Consider the following 19,514-nt stretch of genomic DNA (forward strand, 5'->3'; position numbering starts at 1 on the left):
CTCTATCTCTTCAGAGCAGTCCTTCAGAGTGATCTGAGAGGCTGTCATCCCAGCTCGAGTCCTCCCGCCAAATTAAACAAACCTCTCAACTTTTAGGCTGTACATTTATTTCAGCTGACGCTTACAACATCTACAGGCAGGCTGTAAAGAAACACCATGCCCCAAAATAGACAAAGAAGAGGAAATGGAGCAGGACTTTATCTGTCTGCTTCCATCATCTTTCATTGGTCAATGTTTGTCCATGGGGGTTTCTGGTTTGCATTCAACAGGTCAGATAATGGACTGCCTAGACTTGCATAGGGAGTGGGTGGGTCTTCACGGCAGCAGCCAGAGCAAAGAGTCAAGAGCTCCAAAGACAGGCAAACAGAGAATCTGAAGCAGCACCTAGGAGGTGTCACTACGGTTCTTACCAACTTTTCTTCATCAGATTTGCTTGAGTGTCATGTGGCACCAAGTTTCCTTTCTTGAATCCCTTAAGCTCTTATTGTTGGATTTTAAGCAGACATGGACGAGAGAGGTCTTTCGACAACAGAAACATCTGTGTAGAGGTGTCATAGCGCAATCTGAAGCACGCAGTGGCAGATAACTTTGAGTATCAAAATTAGATATTGGCCCGCTGGTCTTGTTGTTCAGTCTTGAGTCATGGATCTGGATAATAGAGTCAAGGGCTGCATGCCAAGTAACACAGAGTTGTGGTATCCTCTTGAACTTTTGAATGAGGTTTACAGTAGGTAGAAATTGGAAAATTTAGCCCTAAAGGCATGCTGGAAGAATTCTTGACTCCTAGAAAGAGAACAAATGTTTCAACCTCATTTTGTACCTAGTTCCCAGATGTTGCACTTGAGTATCAAACAGTTGAGGGCTCGATGCCTCTGGCATTGTATAGCTCAGCACACTATATGAAAATGTCCTCACTTGGACTGTAAAATTAATTACTCCCTGATTTTTCTGCAAATGTGTCATGTAGATAATTCTAATGCCTCAGAACACTTTTTTACCAGTAGAAGATGGAGGAAGTTAGTATTAGTTACATTCTGAGAAAGGAAGAAAAAGAATGGGATGAGTTATGAAAAAATCCCATTTTATTCTTGGCCTAGGTAGTTTATTTTTTTTAAGAACTTACTCTTCAGAGATAAAGATCATACAAGCAGAGCTGCAGTAACATAAAGAAGTTATATTGAAAGATTTAATTTCACATATTCAATGCATTCAAATGTTCTAAGAGTTCTACAATAATTCTTTAGTTATTTTAGTAAAATATTATAAATGTTAATTTTAATGATATCAAGTCATCCTGGCTTTACTATTAACTAATTGGAGGACTCTGAGAAAATAAATTCATTCACTTTTTCTTTTTCAGTCTCCTCATCCAGAAAACAGAGATAATAAGTTATTTTGATGACTGATAGAGTTAATCGTGTAGTACTAAGAAAAGCACTGGCTTCTAACAATTGCTCAGAAAGAGTTGGTTGTTTTTATTATTTTTAAGTAGTAGTAGTGGCAATATAGTTATATAATGCAGAAGATTTCTAATAAAAGAGGCATAAATCATACCAAATTCACCTTTACATAAATAATCATCCTTAATAATAACTGAGTATTATTTTGGCATTTCTCTACACATGCATACAGATAGAAGACTATATGCATACAAAAAAATACATAGGCCAGCAAAATAATCTTTGACAATTTACACTCTGTTTTCTATTCTAAAATAAAAATACTGAATTTAACTGTAAATGTAACAGAATTAAGAGCTGAAAGGAAAATAGGGGGATGACTGAACTTCAAATATTCTGCAACCAATAGATAGTTCCTGAAAGAGGCCTCAGAGATTAAGAAACAAAATCATAAAAACTATTAAGAAATTGAAGTCATTAAGTTTATTTTTTTTGCTTTGTAATATTATCAATTGACTCCATGTTTTACAAGATTAAAAAAAAATCCATAATTTTTCCATCTTCCCTCCTCCATTCTCTTCTGAAAGACATACCATTTATTTTGTATTTTCAAGGTTTATAACTTATATTCTGATCTTAAACTATAATTCTCCATTTTCTAAGCAAAAATGTGTTCTATATTTAAAAGAACTCAAGTCTTTCACCAGTTTTGTGTTGTTTTCGCTTTGGTTTGTTATATTTGCTGTTACTGTTATTTAGTCTTTTGTTTTAAACCACTACTTCTTTAAGCCTGAGTCCTTTGTTTCAACTTACCTCTTCATTGGATTTCATCATCAAGAGAATTTTTTCAAGAAAAGCTCAAATGTGCTATATTCTTTGTGCCTGCCTGAGATGTTTTCCTCTTGCCTGTATCCTCAGAAGACAACTTGGCTTGGTATAAAATTCTTGGGTCTGGTTAAAATTCTCCCATCATAACCATTGTATAATTATTGCTTCACTGTAACCTAGCACTGAATTTTGCACTAGTCAAACCATGACTTACTCCATTCACCCTGGTTGCCTGGATTTCATCAGTATTTCTGTTTTCAAGAAGGTTTCTAAATGCTCTACTCCTTGAGTTTTCCCTATTTAGGAGTATCTGCCAGTCACTTTTACATTTGCATGACAACATGGACTCTATATAATATTCTTTAGAAATACTTTCCCACAATACTTGATAGATATTAATTTGTTGTCTTTTGGTCTTTTGGTATTGAGTATTACTGTAAAGAAATTTAAACTCAGTCTTTAAATGTCAGGATAACTAAGAAATCACTCCTTAGCCTTAGGACTTAGTAATTTAACCAAGATGTATCAGTATCTTTCTCTGGAACACATGAGATATCCTTATATCTGTAGATTGATTTTTTTCCTTTATTTTAGAGAATTTATCATCAATTATAGCTTTACATATTTCTTCTGTCCACTTTATTGAATTACCTAATCAAGTGCACCAATCTTTCTAGTGTTGAACAGTCTTTGTCCTATTTCTCTTTTTGTCTTTTTTTCTAGTTGTTTTAAATTTCTTTTTCATCCATATGTCCTGTGATTATATTGAAACTTTCTTCTATGTAATTATTTAGAGTTAGCTGTGTCTGCTATTTCTAACTTGTTTCTTAATTATATAACAGTATTATTTTGACCCTCAATTATTTTCCTGTCTTTTAGTAATCTCCATTTTTATCCTAGTTTGTGTTTTCTCATTTTATTTTTAAGTCTCTGTTTTATTGAATCTATGTTCTTTATTGTATCCTTCCATAAAAATAAAACACCTATAGGAAATTTTTTTCTATCTCATGGTTTTCAAGCTAGGTTCTTTCTTTTGCATATCATTTATTTCATTTCTGGTAATAGTGTGTTTTCATATCTGTCATTTCTTTTTTTCCCCAGTGATTTCTTTTTTCTAATTTTTTATTTGTTATTAAAGAATAGCTGATTTATAATGTTTCAGATATACAGCAAAGTGATTCAGTTATACATATATATATGTATATATATATGTATTCTTTTTCAGATTCTTTTATTTTATAGTTTATTGAAAGATACTGAATTGAAAGATCCCTGTGGTATATAGTAGGTCCTTGTCATTTGTTTTATATATAGTAGAGTGTATCTGTTAATTCCAAATTCCAAATTCATCCCTTCCTTACCCCATTCCCCTTTGGTAACCATAAGTTTGTTTTCTATACCTGTGAGTCTATTTCTGGTTTATAAATATGTTCATTTGTATCATTTTTTAGATTCCATATATAAATGATATTGTATGATATTTGTCTTTCTCTTACTTCACTTAGTATGATATTCTATAAATCCATCCATGTTGCTGCAAATAACATTAACTCATTCTTTTTAACAGCCGAGTAATATTCCATTGTATATATATATACCACATCTTCTTTACTCATTCATCTGTCAATGGACATTTAGGTTGTTTTCATGTCTTGGCTACTGTAAATAGTGCTGCAATGAACATTGGGGTGTATGTATCTTTCTAATTGGAGTTTTCTCTGGATATATGCCCAGGAGAGGGATTGCTGCATCATATGGTAACTCTATTTTTAGTTTTTTAAGGACCTGCCATACTGTTCTCCATAGTGGCTGCACCAACTTACATTCCCATCAACAGTGTAGGAGGGTTCTGTTTTCTCCACACCCTCTCCAGAATTTACTATCGTAGACTTTTTGATGATGGTCATTCTGACTGGTGTGAGGTGATACTTCATTGCAGTTTTGATTTGTATTTCTCTGGTAATTAGCAATGTTGATTATCTTTTCATGTGCCTCTTGGCCATCTATATGTCTTCTTTGGAGAAATGTCTATTTAGGTCTTTTGCCAATTTTCTGATTGGGTTCTGTTTTTTTATTGAGCTATATGAGCTGTTTGTATATTTTGGAAATTAATCCCTTAGTCCTATTGTTTGCAAATATTTTCTCCCATCCCATAGGTTATCTTTTCCTTTTGTTTTTGGTTTACTTTACTGTGCAAAAGCTTTTAAGTTTAATTAGTTCCCATTTATTCATTGATGCTTTTGTTTCCATTACTCTATGAGACAAATCTTTCCATTTCTTTTTATCTCACTATGCTTAAGCCAGATAGCTATAACCAAGAGTTGTATTTTCTCTGATAAAGTTTCAACATTTTCCCTTTGATTCTCTTTCCATCTTATTTCAAGCCTGATCGTGATCCGTACAACAAAGAGGGAAGGAAGTTAACAGGAGAAGGAGAAAGGGGAAATTTTACTGAGGCTACTAACAACCTCTGTTGGATGACATGGGCTTCATTGCCTCTTTGAGATTTAGTTAAACACCTTGTACCAGAATTCTTTACATTTGGTCAATGCATCCATTTCCGTGGGAGGATGGGCTTCAGAATATTCCCCCAATTCCATACAGAACCCATCAGAAAGAGTCAACTCCATATAATTCACATCCACTATTTCATTCATCCATTCATCCAGCAGCTCTTTTCATCTCCCCACCTCTCACCCCTTAGTAATACTTCACATTATGGGAGGGAAACTTTAGCCAGGATTCTCAATGAACCTTATCTATCCAACTCTCTCCCATCCTGACTATGGTTTGTTTATTCTACCTTCTTTCTCCTGACCTTGCCTATTCATGATTCTATGATCAGGAGCTCATTCAAATATGGAATTTAACCTTAAACATAAATCATTCTAAAGTCAACATTAATTCCAAACTGAAGCTAGATTACCACTCATTGGGTAACTGTAAATGACAGCAAATATATGCTAAAAGAGGAAAGATGATTTATTCTGAGTCAGCCAGAACAGACAGACAGGTGATAGATAACACTAATCAAACTCAACGGCAAAAGAAGTACTGGAGCCACTGACTATGTCTGCAGAGCAGGGCTTAGTTATGCAGCCGGGCAAACAAGTAATAGCCTCTAAGGGCCCATCAGTCTCAGTTGAGGTTAAATTATTGATATTGAAAAGTCCAAAGTAAGATGTCAAGAACTGAGCAGAAATAATGATAGTGAGATAATAAGTAGATAAGTGTAAGCTACAGATACTAGGAAAGGACCCAAATAATAAGCTGAGATTCAGGGATAGGATCCTAGGAAAGTAGAGTCTGAAAAAATGCCAGGATTCATAAGGGTAACATGGCAACTTAATGTTGATATATATGGTAAAGAAAGAACCCAGAAGACAGATCAAGGCCTCCATCACTGAAGTACTCATAGGCAATGAGAGTTGAACCTGAGGAATGGTAAGGATGCCAGTTAAGTACTAGGGATCTGCATCTCAGACCTGACTTTCTATTAAATTCCAATTCAGTCCATCACTGGAACAACCTGATAATTCCTTTATTACTCAGGATTGGCTCAGAAACTGCGTTGGGAAAGAGTTTTCAGGAAGGAAGATCATGACAGCCATATATGACTGAAACTGGAAATGGTGGAGGCAGAAGAAAGCCTTCTGGAAGCCAGTTGGTGGTCAGTTTGTACACAATCAGGTCCTCCAAAGAATTCTCCCTAATTAGAAGGGCAAGATTTTGGCCCAGTACAGGCACTGAATTAAGTGCCATATAGGTTATTCCTAAAGTTTGTCATTTTCACAAAGTCTCACCTTACCCTGAAGTTTTAGTTTAAGCACAATTGCAATAACCCAGTGACTTGTACAATGTGTTTAAAGACATCTATTTGATTAAATATGATTAAGATACTCTGTTTTCCTTTAGGATCTCCCTGCCCACAACTACCCATGCCGCTTTATCATCCCCAGGAAAAGGTACATTGTTAAACCTTTTATGTGAATTGTTATAAAGGAATGACATTATTTTCTCTTGTAAACACTGAATCATTCACAAATTGGTTAACCACCTTCTGGACTCAGACTGCCTGATGGTATGTCTTCCTTCTACACGGATTCCCACTAAGGTAAAGCAGTCCTTTCCTAAGAAGTTTTGCAGCAGCCACTTATGAGGGCAGGTGGAAATGGCTATATAAACATTTCCAACACAGTTTCCAAAAATATCCTGTGTATTTATTGTAATCCAAAAACTTTAAAAAAAAAAAAAACAACTAAGCTTTAGAAAACCTATGAAGTTTTTTTTTCTCGTGTTTTACCTTCATATAAGATCCTAAATAATGATTGTAAAATAGCGATTAATTTAAGCTAAAAATGAAGAGAATTTTGTGCCAGTAGCCAAGATGCACAGGTTATTTCCATTACCTCCCACTCCCATCACTGTATAGCTTAGTTTACATAATTAAGAAGTTGATGAAAAAGTCACCATATTCACAATAGTAAAGAATACAAATCCTCAAGTGGTGATGCACAGGTATGGAGATATTCAACAAGAAATTCTGTGTGACCATCTATCAGGAATGCTGTGGAGTATGTTAAATTTTCTTTTGAGTATGATTCTCACCAACTCTAAGAGTCTATGATTATTTTCTATCCTGAACTGTATGAAAATTAATTTAGAACAAGTAAGGGAAAAAGAAAAAGATACGACCTCATGGCTATAGATTATCAAAGAGAATATTACTCAAAAAAGATGAGTCTTAAAACTAATAATCTGTCTCCACAATCTCATATAATTATATTAAGGAATTAAACAACATCAAACCAGTGGTTTCAAAGCATGGTCCAGAATATTGAGGAGTCCCTGAATTCCTTTCACGTACCTGCGAAATCAAAACTACTTTCCGAATAACACTAAGACACTTGATTTATTTCTTCTTATTTGTTCATAGTGTGTACAATGGGGTTTTAAGAAACTAAATGTGTGATAATATCATTGCTGTGGTAGCTAATGATATGAATCCTTGTGCATTCTTTTTTTAAAATTTTCTAAGATGGTAGCTTTCAAGTATAAATATGTACATTTTGGGAAATTATTTCAGTTTGTTTTTAGTACATATGAACTTTCTCACTTTATATCTGCTACAATCTCTGTAACCATATTATCATCCATAAATCACTATTTTGAAAGCTGTTTTCCTATTGCATACTTGTAAACACAAAAAATTGGTACACTCTGTAGTCTTGTTTTGAAACAATATTTTAAAGTATCTGTTTTAATTTCTAATACAGTAAATGTCTTCGTAGTCTTCAATAATGTGATGAGTATAAAGGGTCCTGAGACAAAGAAGTTTGAGAAGCACTGATCTAAAGAAACTTCTATGCCTAAACATAGTGATCTCTGGTGAACACAGAAAATTACACAAAATGTATAAAGAGGTGCCACTATGGCCAAAGATGAATCCAGAAAGTTATTCAAAACTAGAGTCATTAGTTGGAAATGCTAAATTCAATATAAAAGACTCAACCATTTCATAAAAATAAAAATTATAAGAACTTTGTCTGGAGAAGATGGTCTAAAGATTAGTGGAGACAAAGAAAAACATTACCAATATTATTTTTACAGTTAAAACCAATAACCTCTATGTTCAGTAGGCTTATTTTGGACCACAGGAAAATATATTTATCTACTGCTTCATTTCCATTATTGCAGAAAGGACCTGCTATGGAGTATGGTATCCTCTTTCTTAAGCTGGTGGGGCAGAGGGACAGAATCTTAAAAGGAGAGAAGGCAGACACAAGTTGTAGATGTATAAATGTCTATCTCGTTCAATTTGTTCTAACAAATGTAACCATTTTAGTAGCTCACTATGCTGAAGAATATTACAGTTTCACTACTGAAAAAACAAGTATTAATGGTTAATTGCTTAGTAGCTTCCTACATTGGAAAAAGACAGCTCATATATTTCATAAATTTGTGTGTGAGATTCTTCCAAATTCAGCATACCTTTATACTAAGGATTCTTAACATAGGTTTTATGGTTAGATTTCACAGAGCGTATATGAACATTTCATTAAATTGCCTAAAAACTGTCCACATGAGGCTACATGGGCATTTTTCTGGGAAGATGAGCTTGTTGCATTCATCAGATTCTCAAGGAAGTTTTAGTCCCAGAAAATATTCTTAAAATTCTGTTTATGGATAAAATTTAAAATAACATTAATTGAAATGGCTAAGTAATGCAGCAATTTTTTAAAAAATTCTTTGTCATCAGGGTCATTTTAATAAGGTCTAAGTTTAAGAAATGGTCCTTTTTTCTTATCTATAATTTATAAATGTATATCCACATAAGCCTATAGAAATATCATCGAAATACCCTACATAATTCATTTTAAAGAATGTTTGAATTTCTGAGAGCTGTCAAAGTTTTCATAATAAAGAAGGCAGATAGATAGAATATATTGTTTAACAGGGGACAATTCATATTCTTCTAATATTTGCCTTAAAAGAAAATGTTTTAAGACAATATGAAAAGCAACTGATTAAATGAATAAGATTTATGATAACGTGTATTTCATTAAGTCTTTAGTATCCCTTTCCTAAACTTTGAATGTGTCCTCTAAGACCAAAATAGGGTCCTTCCTGTCTCTTTCAGCTTCAGACTTACAGTCAAACTTTCTTCTGCTTTTTACTCTGATACGAAAATAATCAAACTGAAAGCATGGAATGACATTTTTGAACACAGGGAGAAGAAGAATCAGACATTACTAAGAAAAATGAATTTATTTCACAAGCAATAAATGTGAATATATAATTTAAAAACCTTGGATAATAGTTATTATTCATATTAAATATAAAGAATTGGGAAGCCAAATATATTTAATTCTGTCAATCCATGCTGCAGATATTGTAATCAGCTAAGAAAACATTCCAAAGTTTGGAAGGCATATTTTTCATTAGTAGGTTCACCTATATATAACAGAAAAATTTGAATAATAGGGGTTTAACAAAAAGTTTATTTCTCTGTCATGTGAAAGAAACCCAGAGAGATTGGTGACCCAGGACTAATGAAATGACTTTTCAAAAGAATTCAGCCTCTGCCAGCTTTCCCCTCTACCATCCCTGGGGTGTGGTCCTTGCCTCAGGTTTCAAGGGGCTGCCGCAGCACTCCAGGCAGCAGGATGAGAACAGAATGAAAAAAGGCAACTCTCCTCTCTTTCAAGGGAAATTCCATAAGTCCTACACAGCATCTCCAGTCTCATTCATTAGCCAGAACTCTATAATCACCAGTTGTGTTAGACAGAATGGCTTCTCCAAAATGTCCACTCACAATCCCTAAAATTTGTGAATATGTTAAATTACAGGGCAAATAGGATGTTGCTGATCTTAATCAGGGTTACAGATCTTAAAATCGGGAGATGATGCAGGTGGGGCCCATTTAATTATATAAGCCCTTATAAGTGAAGAACTCCCTCCAGTGGAGGCAAAAGGAAGCAATGGCATGAGGGGAAGTCAGAGACATTCCAAGCATGATTCAACACACACTTCTGTTGGCCCTGAGATTTAGGGACCCAAATGCAAGGACCAGGGACAAGGCCTCTATGTGCTAAGGGCACCCTGAAACTGACAGTCAGCAAGGAAACAAGGTTCTGGTCCTACAAATTCAATGAACTAGTTTCTGCCAGTTTGGATGTGAATTCTTCCCCAGAGCCTTCCAATGAGAGTGCAACTGCTGACATCTTGATTTTGGCTTTGTAAAACCCAGAGCAGAGAAACCAGCCAAGCTAACTCAAACTTCTGAATAGCAGAACCATGATATAACAAATTTGTGTTATTCTAAGCTACTAAGTTTGTGCTAATTTGTTACAGCAGCCATAGAAAACAAATATACCTGGCCACACCCAGCAGCAATAAAGGTGGGGAAATACAGTCTTCTTCTAGTGAGGCAGCAGTATGTGCAGCTGAAAACTCTTAGTTTGAAAAAGAATGGAGAGAATGCTTATTTGTTTAACATCCAGTCTTCATCATAGAAGTAGAAGGGAGGTTTGAATTAAGAATAAAGGTTTACTATTTTTAGCATTAAATGGAATAGAAGCAAAAGTAAATGAATATGTATTAGAGAAATGCAAATCAAAACTACAATGAGATATCATCTCACAAAAGTCAGAATGGCCATCATCGAAAAGTCTACAAATAATAAATGCTGGAGAGGATGTGGAAAAAAAAGTAACCCTCCAACACTGTTAGTGGGAATGTAAACTGGTGCAGCCACTATGGAGAACAGTATACCAATTCCTTAAAAAATGAAAAATAGACTTATCATATGATCCAGCAATCCCACTCCAGGCATATTTCTGGAGAAAACTCTTAACTCAAAAGGATACATGTACCCCAATGTTTATAGCAGCACTATTTACAATAGCCAAGACATGAAAGCAATCTAAATGTTCATTGACAAATGAATGGATAAAGAAGATGTGGTGTATATATACAATGGAATATTACTCAGTCATAAATGAAGAATGAAATAGGCCATTTGCAGCAACATAGCTGGACCTAGGATTATCATATTATGTGAAGTCAAACAGAGAAAGAAAAATATCATATGATATCACTTGTACATGGAATTTAAGAAAAATTGATACATATGAACTTACTTACAAACCAGAAATAGATTCACAGACAGAGAAAACAAACTATGGTTACTAAAGGGGAAAGAGGCGGGGAGAAGGGATAAATAAGGAGTTTGGGATTAACATATACACATTACTATATAAGAAATAGATAAACAACAAGGACCTACTATATAGTACAGGGAACTATATTCAATATCTTGTAATAACCTATAATGGAAAAAAATCTGAAAAAGAATATATATATATATATATATATACACACACACACACACACACATAATTGAATCACTTTGTTATACACCTGAAACTAACACAAAGTTGTAAATCAATTATACTTCAATAAAAAAGCAAATTTAAAAAGTAAATGAATATAGCTTTCAAAGAGGTTCAAAATTATTGGGGAACTTTCAAAATATGAAACTCTTTACTTCTACAACTGCATAAAAGGTGATACAATCAAAATTCTCTCATTGCTCATGTATGAGACTGGCAAATGGTCGTTAATAGTTTTCTAAAAAGTTACATTGGAGAATCATAATAAAAATTACATACTGTAAAGATTCTATTTTAGCTTAAAATGTATGTACATTCAGAGCTCAGTCTTTTTATGTAGAGTCTGGTCCTTGCTTTGAATGCATGGCAAATAACAGTTTTCTTGAAGTCTTTCTAAATTTCCAGTTTGAGCTTCTTTAAAATAAAACAAGAAACTTGCAATGCAATCTGAGCACATAACCCTTCTGAAGTTTCTTTAGAAATCTATCCCTTCTTCAACTAATTCATCATCATTCCTTTTATCTGCATAGATAAAAGGACTATTCTTTAAGTACTATTCAACTTTGTTTTCTACAACTTTCATTTACTTTGCACTCATATTTCATCAGTGTACGTAATATTTTATTAACGTATACAAGCCCAACAATAAGTACTATTTGCATGTACAGCTTTGGCTACTGATGAATGAGAAAGAAGTGAGAGGAGTGCACTAGACTGTACCTGGAGCTTAGACCTTCTAGGTGGAAGTCAGAATATTTGCAGAAGGAACAGAGAGCAACCCTTAATTAGGTGGGTCAGTTAAAAAGAGTGGAACAAGAGTGTTTATAATTTTTCACTATCCCTACAGAAAATCAAATCAAAACAAACAAAAAAATCCCAGTATATTGTTTTTCTATCTACATGGTCAAATTCTAGCTTCACTGAGACCTTTGAACTATACCTCCTTCAAGCGTATAGAACCATCAAGCAGGTCTCACACCCAAGACACTGTGAAGGCGTGGAGGGGAAAAAAACAAAAAACAAAAAACTCATGCCATTTCCCTCTTCCCTTGGAAAAAGCTCTTGTTCCTTTGTGAGTCCTAGAAATCAAGGAGAGTTTCTCAGACCAAAGGTGAGGTGGAGGAGAACTCAACAAGAGTAGAAAGTGCCTATTTGTCAAAATGGAGTGGGTGAGACACAGAGCAGGTGTGGGAAGAAGGAAGAGTATGAGACCCTGTTCTAAAAATGTTCTCGTCTTCTGAAATGGCAATGTTCATGCATATTTCTGAAGAAGAAAAATAAACATTTTCTAGTAAAACAATTCAAATTCACCTTCGTAAACTTAACTCTATTTGCTAGGGAGTTTCCATTATGTCCTGACCTCACAAACTGACTTCATGTTTTAAAATGAGTTGTAATTTTCATTTGCGAATGTTTCTCTTCCAGCACCAAGCTTTAAGTTTCTCTCACTGAATTAGTTTAACAGCTTTAATTTTTCTAATTTAATTTATAAAAATCTTAATGACAAAATTTCAACACTGTAAAATATTTTCAAAATAAAAATTAACTATGGCTCTTACGATTCCAAGAAAACTGTTTTCCTTTTAAACTTCTCTACCAGGGTTTTGTCTCTATGCATATATAGTTTTGACATAATTGTAAACACAGTGTACACATTTATTATATTATTCTTTTACATTTGACATTATATGATAAACATTCTTCCATGTTTGTTAAATAGTTTTCACAATTACCATTTGAGAATTCCTTTCCAAACTAACATATGCTTCAAGTTAGGAATGAAATTCTCTATACCATAACCTTGATTGTCTTATTACAGCACGCAGAGAACTATTCATTAACTATATGCCAGCACTAACAGCATGGTTTAGAGTTTGAGCTTTGAAATCAGACAGGTTTTGCTTTGAGTCACAAAGTTTGTGACTTTGGGCACCTGAAATTGTCATCTGTAATTTGGGGGGAAATAGTATTTAAGTCATAGAAAAGTGTAAAGATAGAGTAAAATAATGCATATAAAGCACTTGACCACAATGCCTGACACAGAGTATTTAACAAATGGTAATTATTGTGAAATAATTAATATCAGTTCTGCTTAAGCACTATATCAATTCCCACCTTTATAATATTTCTTAATTTAAAAATAAAAATTGAGGGCAAGGGAGGTGCCAAGATGGCAGAGTAGCTCACAGCTTACCCTCTCCCACAAATACACCACAAATTATATCTATAAACCCACAGAATCGCACAGAACACTTACTGAACTCTAGCATAGTGTCTCTCACTTCGAAATACAGGAGGATCTCACAAAATCCGGTAAGAGAATAAAAGAAAAAAGAAAAAAAATCCATGTAGGACTGGTCCTGCAGGGAGGGAGTGGCATAGGAAGAAAGGCACCCTCACGCTGGGAGTCCCCTCTCCAGCCAGGAGGTCAGCGGGGACAGAAGTGGAGTTTTCGAGGCTCAGAGGAGAAAGTGGCAGTCGTTTGGCAGACAGAACTAAGGTACATTGGCACGGAGGGTCCCTGAGATCCCCAGCCCTAGATGAGAGCTGGCAGGGACAAGCTGGGATGGGCTGCTGGACATGGGTGAGAAGCCCAGGCAGAGTGCAGAGGCCCACTGTACAGAGGCAGCCTCACAGGCAGTGTAGGCTCTGGCAGGAAGTGTGTGCAGAACAGAACAGCCTAGGACCGCCATAAAAAAGTACCACTGCTGGTGGGTAGGGGGTGGAGGGGCGCAGTGCAGCTGCGCCATAGCCGCTGTGTCCACTTGGCTCCATTGTTGGTGTGTTCTCGTAAGAAGAGAGGTGGGGCTTGGTCATAGCCATCACCACTGTGCAGATGCAGGGCTGAAAGCTGAATCCATACCCAGCAGCCCTGCAACTTCACAGGTGGGACTAGAATTTGTTTACAGTCCCAGGCAGAGAGGGCAGATTGGCTCTCTCTGGGCCCTTTGTGGACCCATGCTTCTGGGACAAACAGGCAGTGAGTGGAGTTCCTGTGCACAGCAGGGCGAATACTGGTATTTACAATAGACCTGCATAACATACAGTAAGCAGAGGTGGGGCTGGGGTCTGCGCTGACCCACTGCGCACCACAGATTCAGGTGTGTGATTGGAAGCTTGCTACAGCAGGTCCCAGTGCCTGACATTGGCGGATCTGCAATGGTGGTTCCTGGGGCCCAGAACCTGGGGGACACCAGAGTGGGTGGCCAAGTTTCCTGCAGCTAAGGCGGAGACAAAGGCAGCATCAACAAAGAGTACTTTGTAAGCCACATAACAAATGACAGATGATACCACAGAGGGGACCTCCCAGTGGACATCTCCTGTGGAGGTATACACAGCGACTCTTCCGAGCTGGAGCATTCCAACCCTGCCTACCAAACACCACAGCTCAGAAACGGGTCTAGAAGCCTCTATTCCAGCAACAGGGGGTCAGACCTGGCCCCTGTCAAGGCTCTGACAACCACAAAACAAAACAGGAGGCCCCACTCAACAACAACAATCAGGGCAGGCTCTGATCACCACAATTCCAGCTGCACCCCAATCAAAGGGATAACAGCCAACACACACCGAAGAAAGACAGGACAACCATCCACACTAAGAACAGTCCTTGCAACAAAACTATTAGATGCACACAGTCTACACAGGAATGCTCCCACTTTAAATAAAAACAAACAAACAAAAATAAAACAGCCCTTCAAGACCACAGTAGATAACTGATACTCCTATATCCATACAGCCAGAGAAATATAAGTAAAATGAAGAAGCAGAGGAACCACTCCTCATTAAAAGAACAAGAGAAGTCCCCTGAAAGAACAAACAGTGAGACAGACCTTGACAGTCTACTAGATCATGACTTCAAAAATGGGCTGATAAAAACACTGAAGGAAATAAGAGAGACTATAAACAGAGACAGAGAAAACTATGAAAAGGAAATAGAATTTATAAAGAGGAGCCAATTAAAAACAGAAAACTCTCCTAGGGCAGTCTACCCAGAAATAAAAGCAAAAATAAACAAATGGGCCCTAATTAAACTTATCAGCTTTTGCGCAACAAAGGGAACCACAAGAAAAACAAAAAGACAACCTACAGACTGGAGAAAATATTTGCAACAAATGAGACTGACAAGGGCTTAATTTCCAGAATATATAAACAGTTCATACAACTTAAGAAAAAAATAACCCAATCCAAAAATGGACAGAAGACCTAAACAAGCAATTCTTCAATGAAGACATATAAATGGACAATAGGCACATGAAAAAATGCTCAAAATCATTAATTATCAGAGAAATGCAAATCACAACTACAATGAGGGATCACCTCACACCAGTCAGAATGGCCATCATTGAAAAGTCCACAAACAATAAATGCTGGAGAGGCTGTGAAAAAAAGGGAACCCTCCTACACTGCTGGTGGGAAAGTAGTTCAGTGCAACCATTATAGAAAACAGTATTAAGATTCCTCAAAAGACTAAAAATAGACTTACCATATGATCCAGCAATCCCATTCCTGGGCATGTATCTGGAGGGAAACAATACAAAAAGATACATGCACCCCAATGTTCATAGCAGCACTATTTACAATAGCCAAGACATGGAAACAACCTAAATGTCCGTTGACAGGTGACTGGATAAAGAAGCTGTGGTATATTTATAAAATGGAAAACTACTCAGCCATAAAAATAATAAAATAATGCCATCTGCAGCAACATGGATGGACCTAGAGACTGTCATTCTAAGTGAAGCAAGCCAGAAAGAGAAAGAAAAATACCATATGGTATCACTTATATGTGGAATCTAAAAAATAAAAAAGAAAAACAAACTTATTCACAAAATAGAAACAGCATCACAGACATAGAGAATAAGCTTGTGGTTACCAGGTGGGGAGAGGGGTGGGAGGGGATAAATTGGGAGTTCGAGATTTGCAGATACTAACTACTATATATAAAATAGATAAACAACAAGTTCATACTTGTTTAGCACAGGGAACTACATTCAATACCTTGTAGTAACTTATGGTGAAAAAGAATATGAAAACAAATATATGTATGTTCATGTACGACTGAAGCATTATGCTGTACACCAGAAATTGACACGACATTGTAAACTGACTATACTTCAATAAAATATATATACATATACCAAAAATTTTTTTTTAAAAATTGAGAGAGGAAGATCTAAATTAATCTCTACCCTCCCCATAATTTGTTCCCAATCACATTAAGCCTTGATGTTGCACCCCTGCCGTCGACCCCACTCTCTGGCCCAGCACCTGCTGTTTTGCCATCTCAGTCAGTTTTATCTGAACAAGCCATATCTCCTCAGATAAACTGTAAGCTACCCAAGCCCGGGAGAATGTTGTGTCTCTTCGTGGCTCAATGAGAAGAAGTCATCACTTTCAGTCTGATACATCTCCAAAGCTGTGTCTTTGTCTAGTATTTTCACATTGTCCCGGGTACTGGCATTGCTTCCACTTTGGCTCATTTCCTTACACTTTCTAACTGGATTTTATAGTTTTGTCTCATCCTCCTTGGCCTGGCTTTACACATCTTCTAAATTAATGTTAAGAACATTTGGATTTAAAAAGAAGAGATTGTGGTGGAAGGAAATGTAGCTTTGGGTGGAGAATAGAGTATTTCAAACACTAAGTGGATAAATAAATTTAAAACATTTGTTTAAACTTGTTTTCCATTGTATTTATTTACTGTTACAAATCCTTTACTGAAGGAGTCTTAAACATAAACATATTTGAAATAAGAGGTTATTTTAAACATATGTGCAGGCATTATCCAAATCTATGCAGTAAGCCCTAGCCCCAGAATCAGCCAATTTCACTAAGTTTGGCAGGTTTCAAAACGGATTTTTATGATGGGGCCCAGTGGAATCACAAACTTCGTTGTATTTGACAGGTTTATCACTCAAGTCCCACACAAACCAACCTCCGGTGACACAAAGATTGAAAGACACCCATCTCGATGACCGCAGGAAAGTCAAATGAAATTCAGGCAGAACATCTCCACTGTACATTCATATCTGCAACCTGAACATACCATTTGTCATATGTCAAACTTCATACTGGCCATGATTTCATTTTGTTCTGCTGTTGCCAAATCAAAGTTATTACTTTTTAACTTGTTGGGTCCTTAACATGCCACAACTTATAATTGGGAAATATCTAGCTGACCACTATTCAGGCAGTAGAAACATAGAATAGAAAATCACAAGTGTTGAACAGAGATTGTGTGAAATCTCAGCATCGTTTAAACCTAATTATACTTATGAGTTATAGATGGCTTCTAAACTGGTGAAAGCTTTATTTGTGATATTTAGAGTTTGCTTAGGACAAAATCAATATCTGATTAAGATTGAATTTGTAAAAGTAAACCTTATAAACTTACGCTATGGTAAACCACAGACCAAAGAAATTCACTAAATGAAGTCTCTCCATGTTTTTCAGATCAGAGCATGGGAGATACCCCATTGGGGCATTATGAGGGAGGGGTATATTGCTTTTTATTACCATACCCATAACTTTCATGTTAGTATTAATATTAGTAAAAAGTCTAATCAGTGGATGAAAACAATTATAAACTAAAGAAAGGTTGTTCATAACAGAAATAAAAGAATGAGACTATTTCTAAAAAGGGTAGGAACTTTCATTAGCCTCTTCATGGGCCAGTAGAACTAAATTGTTGGGAGGAGCGTCCCCTTAGAATTCCCTTTCCCTGTCTCTCCTTGTAGAACCCCCTACCTTTGCTTCCAACAGAAACTTGGGTCACCTCGTCTGTAAATCTTTACCTGATACTCTTGATGGAGGTGGATCCCACCCTCTCATGGCTCTCTCATTAGGGCTATACTTATCACAGTCTCCTGAGTGAAGTCTCTCTCCCCTGTTAAATTCCCAGCTCCTTGAGTGCAGAGACCATGATCTGCTATCTTTAGATGCCCCCACCCGGGCGCCTGGCATAATGCCTCCTAAATGGGAGAGAGAAGAAATTGAAATGACTCCTATCAGTATGGGGTCCTCCTGCTCACAGTCCAGCAGATGGCAGCAGTGCTGCCTTCAGCAGCGGCAGAGGATTTTCTCAACATCCCGGCCTCTGCTCATGAATAAAAGCACTGTTACTTTTCCCCCCTTCTCCTTCACCCATGGCTAAGCCATCATCAGCTCATGAACATTAACTCATAGCAGGGTGCAGGCCAACAATGTACGAGTCTCTGATTTGCAACTGTTTGTGTAATTACCTGAGAAACGGAGGTAGAAAATTTGAAATTTAATAATCCCCATTCCCGTCTTCCCACTAACACACACATTCTGAAACACATAGAATAATTGCTATTAACGTAACAGATCACACATTGTGATGAGTAAAGTGTGCTGCGGTTAAGGGGGCGGATATATCCTCTGTTCTTCCTGTCTCCAGCTCGGGAGGCTTTAGCTATAAACCATTCAGCCTTTCTTTCCACCTTGACTTTCCTCTCCCTATGTGAAGAAAATCAGTTGGTCTGATTTTTGGATGTGGGAGAAGTCACTAAGCAAGTTTTCTCAGCTTTTTCCTCTTTTTCTCTCTTTCTGGAGCCATCTATCCAAGAGTCCTGCCTTCAGGTCTGCTCCATATCATATGGTAAACATCCTGATCAATGAAGGAGGTCTGCCCTTATCATGCATTGCTTAGCCAGATGAGTGTGTCTCATAGTGGCAAAGTGTTAGGAAGGCTATTGGGGATACATATCTAAGTTCTTTCTTCAGACCAGACTTTAATTAGTAATAAAGCTGGCATTCTGATCTCCATCTACCTAATGCCTTAGTTTACCCCTATAAAGGAGAAGAGGGTATTTAATTTGGGGCCCTCCAAACCCTGACAAATAGTATAGAAACTGCCTTACATTTTAAAGCTCAATAAAAAAATAAGAAATTTACCCTCAATTTTTTCATACCTGAATATTTTCTCTTGTTTTACAGCCAGGCACATCTGAACTAATATTTGTTGAGTTCTTACTTTCAATCATTAGTTGCTTCATCAAATGCTGACATTTAAAAATATTTTTAAAATAAGCCCTCAAAAACTATTCTGCTTTACTACAGACAATTGGCAGCAAAATCAGTGGACATAAACAACTAGTCTTTGCAACAAAATAACTTATGTGGGCCTGACATCTCATTGTGCCCTCTTTCTCCCTGAGCTGAGGAAATTTTCATTCCTTCCAAAAGTAGTCTACCATACTTTCAACATTTGGTTAACCAATTGGAACAAAACATGCTAATTTACCTCACTGAATAAAATGCTCAAAACCCTTTTGCTTTCTTGACTAGCCAAGTCTTATAGCTTTGTATATGCTCTATTTCTTAATGAGGACTTGAGGAGCTAATTATTTCAAGGCCCTAGAGTAGTCTT

General features: G+C 36.4%; 1 protein-coding gene across 2 annotated transcripts in view; it reads right to left on the reverse strand.

Moving 5' to 3' along the window:
- LOC123616494 (uncharacterized) overlaps nt 1-19,514 on the reverse strand; it is a 436,127-nt gene that overhangs the window by 298,746 nt on the left and 117,867 nt on the right. Inside the window, exon 2 of one of the 2 annotated variants that reach the window (XM_074342761.1) lies at nt 411-783. The exons of the other annotated variant lie outside the window; for it this stretch is intronic. The gene's annotated coding sequence lies outside the window, so the exon portion shown is untranslated. The remainder of the gene's footprint in view (nt 1-410; nt 784-19,514) is intronic. 2 annotated transcript variants of the gene reach the window in all.

The sequence above is a fragment of the Camelus bactrianus genome, chromosome 2 (assembly GCF_048773025.1).
Source record: "Camelus bactrianus isolate YW-2024 breed Bactrian camel chromosome 2, ASM4877302v1, whole genome shotgun sequence".
In the NCBI taxonomy this organism is placed as follows: domain Eukaryota; kingdom Metazoa; phylum Chordata; class Mammalia; order Artiodactyla; family Camelidae; genus Camelus; species Camelus bactrianus.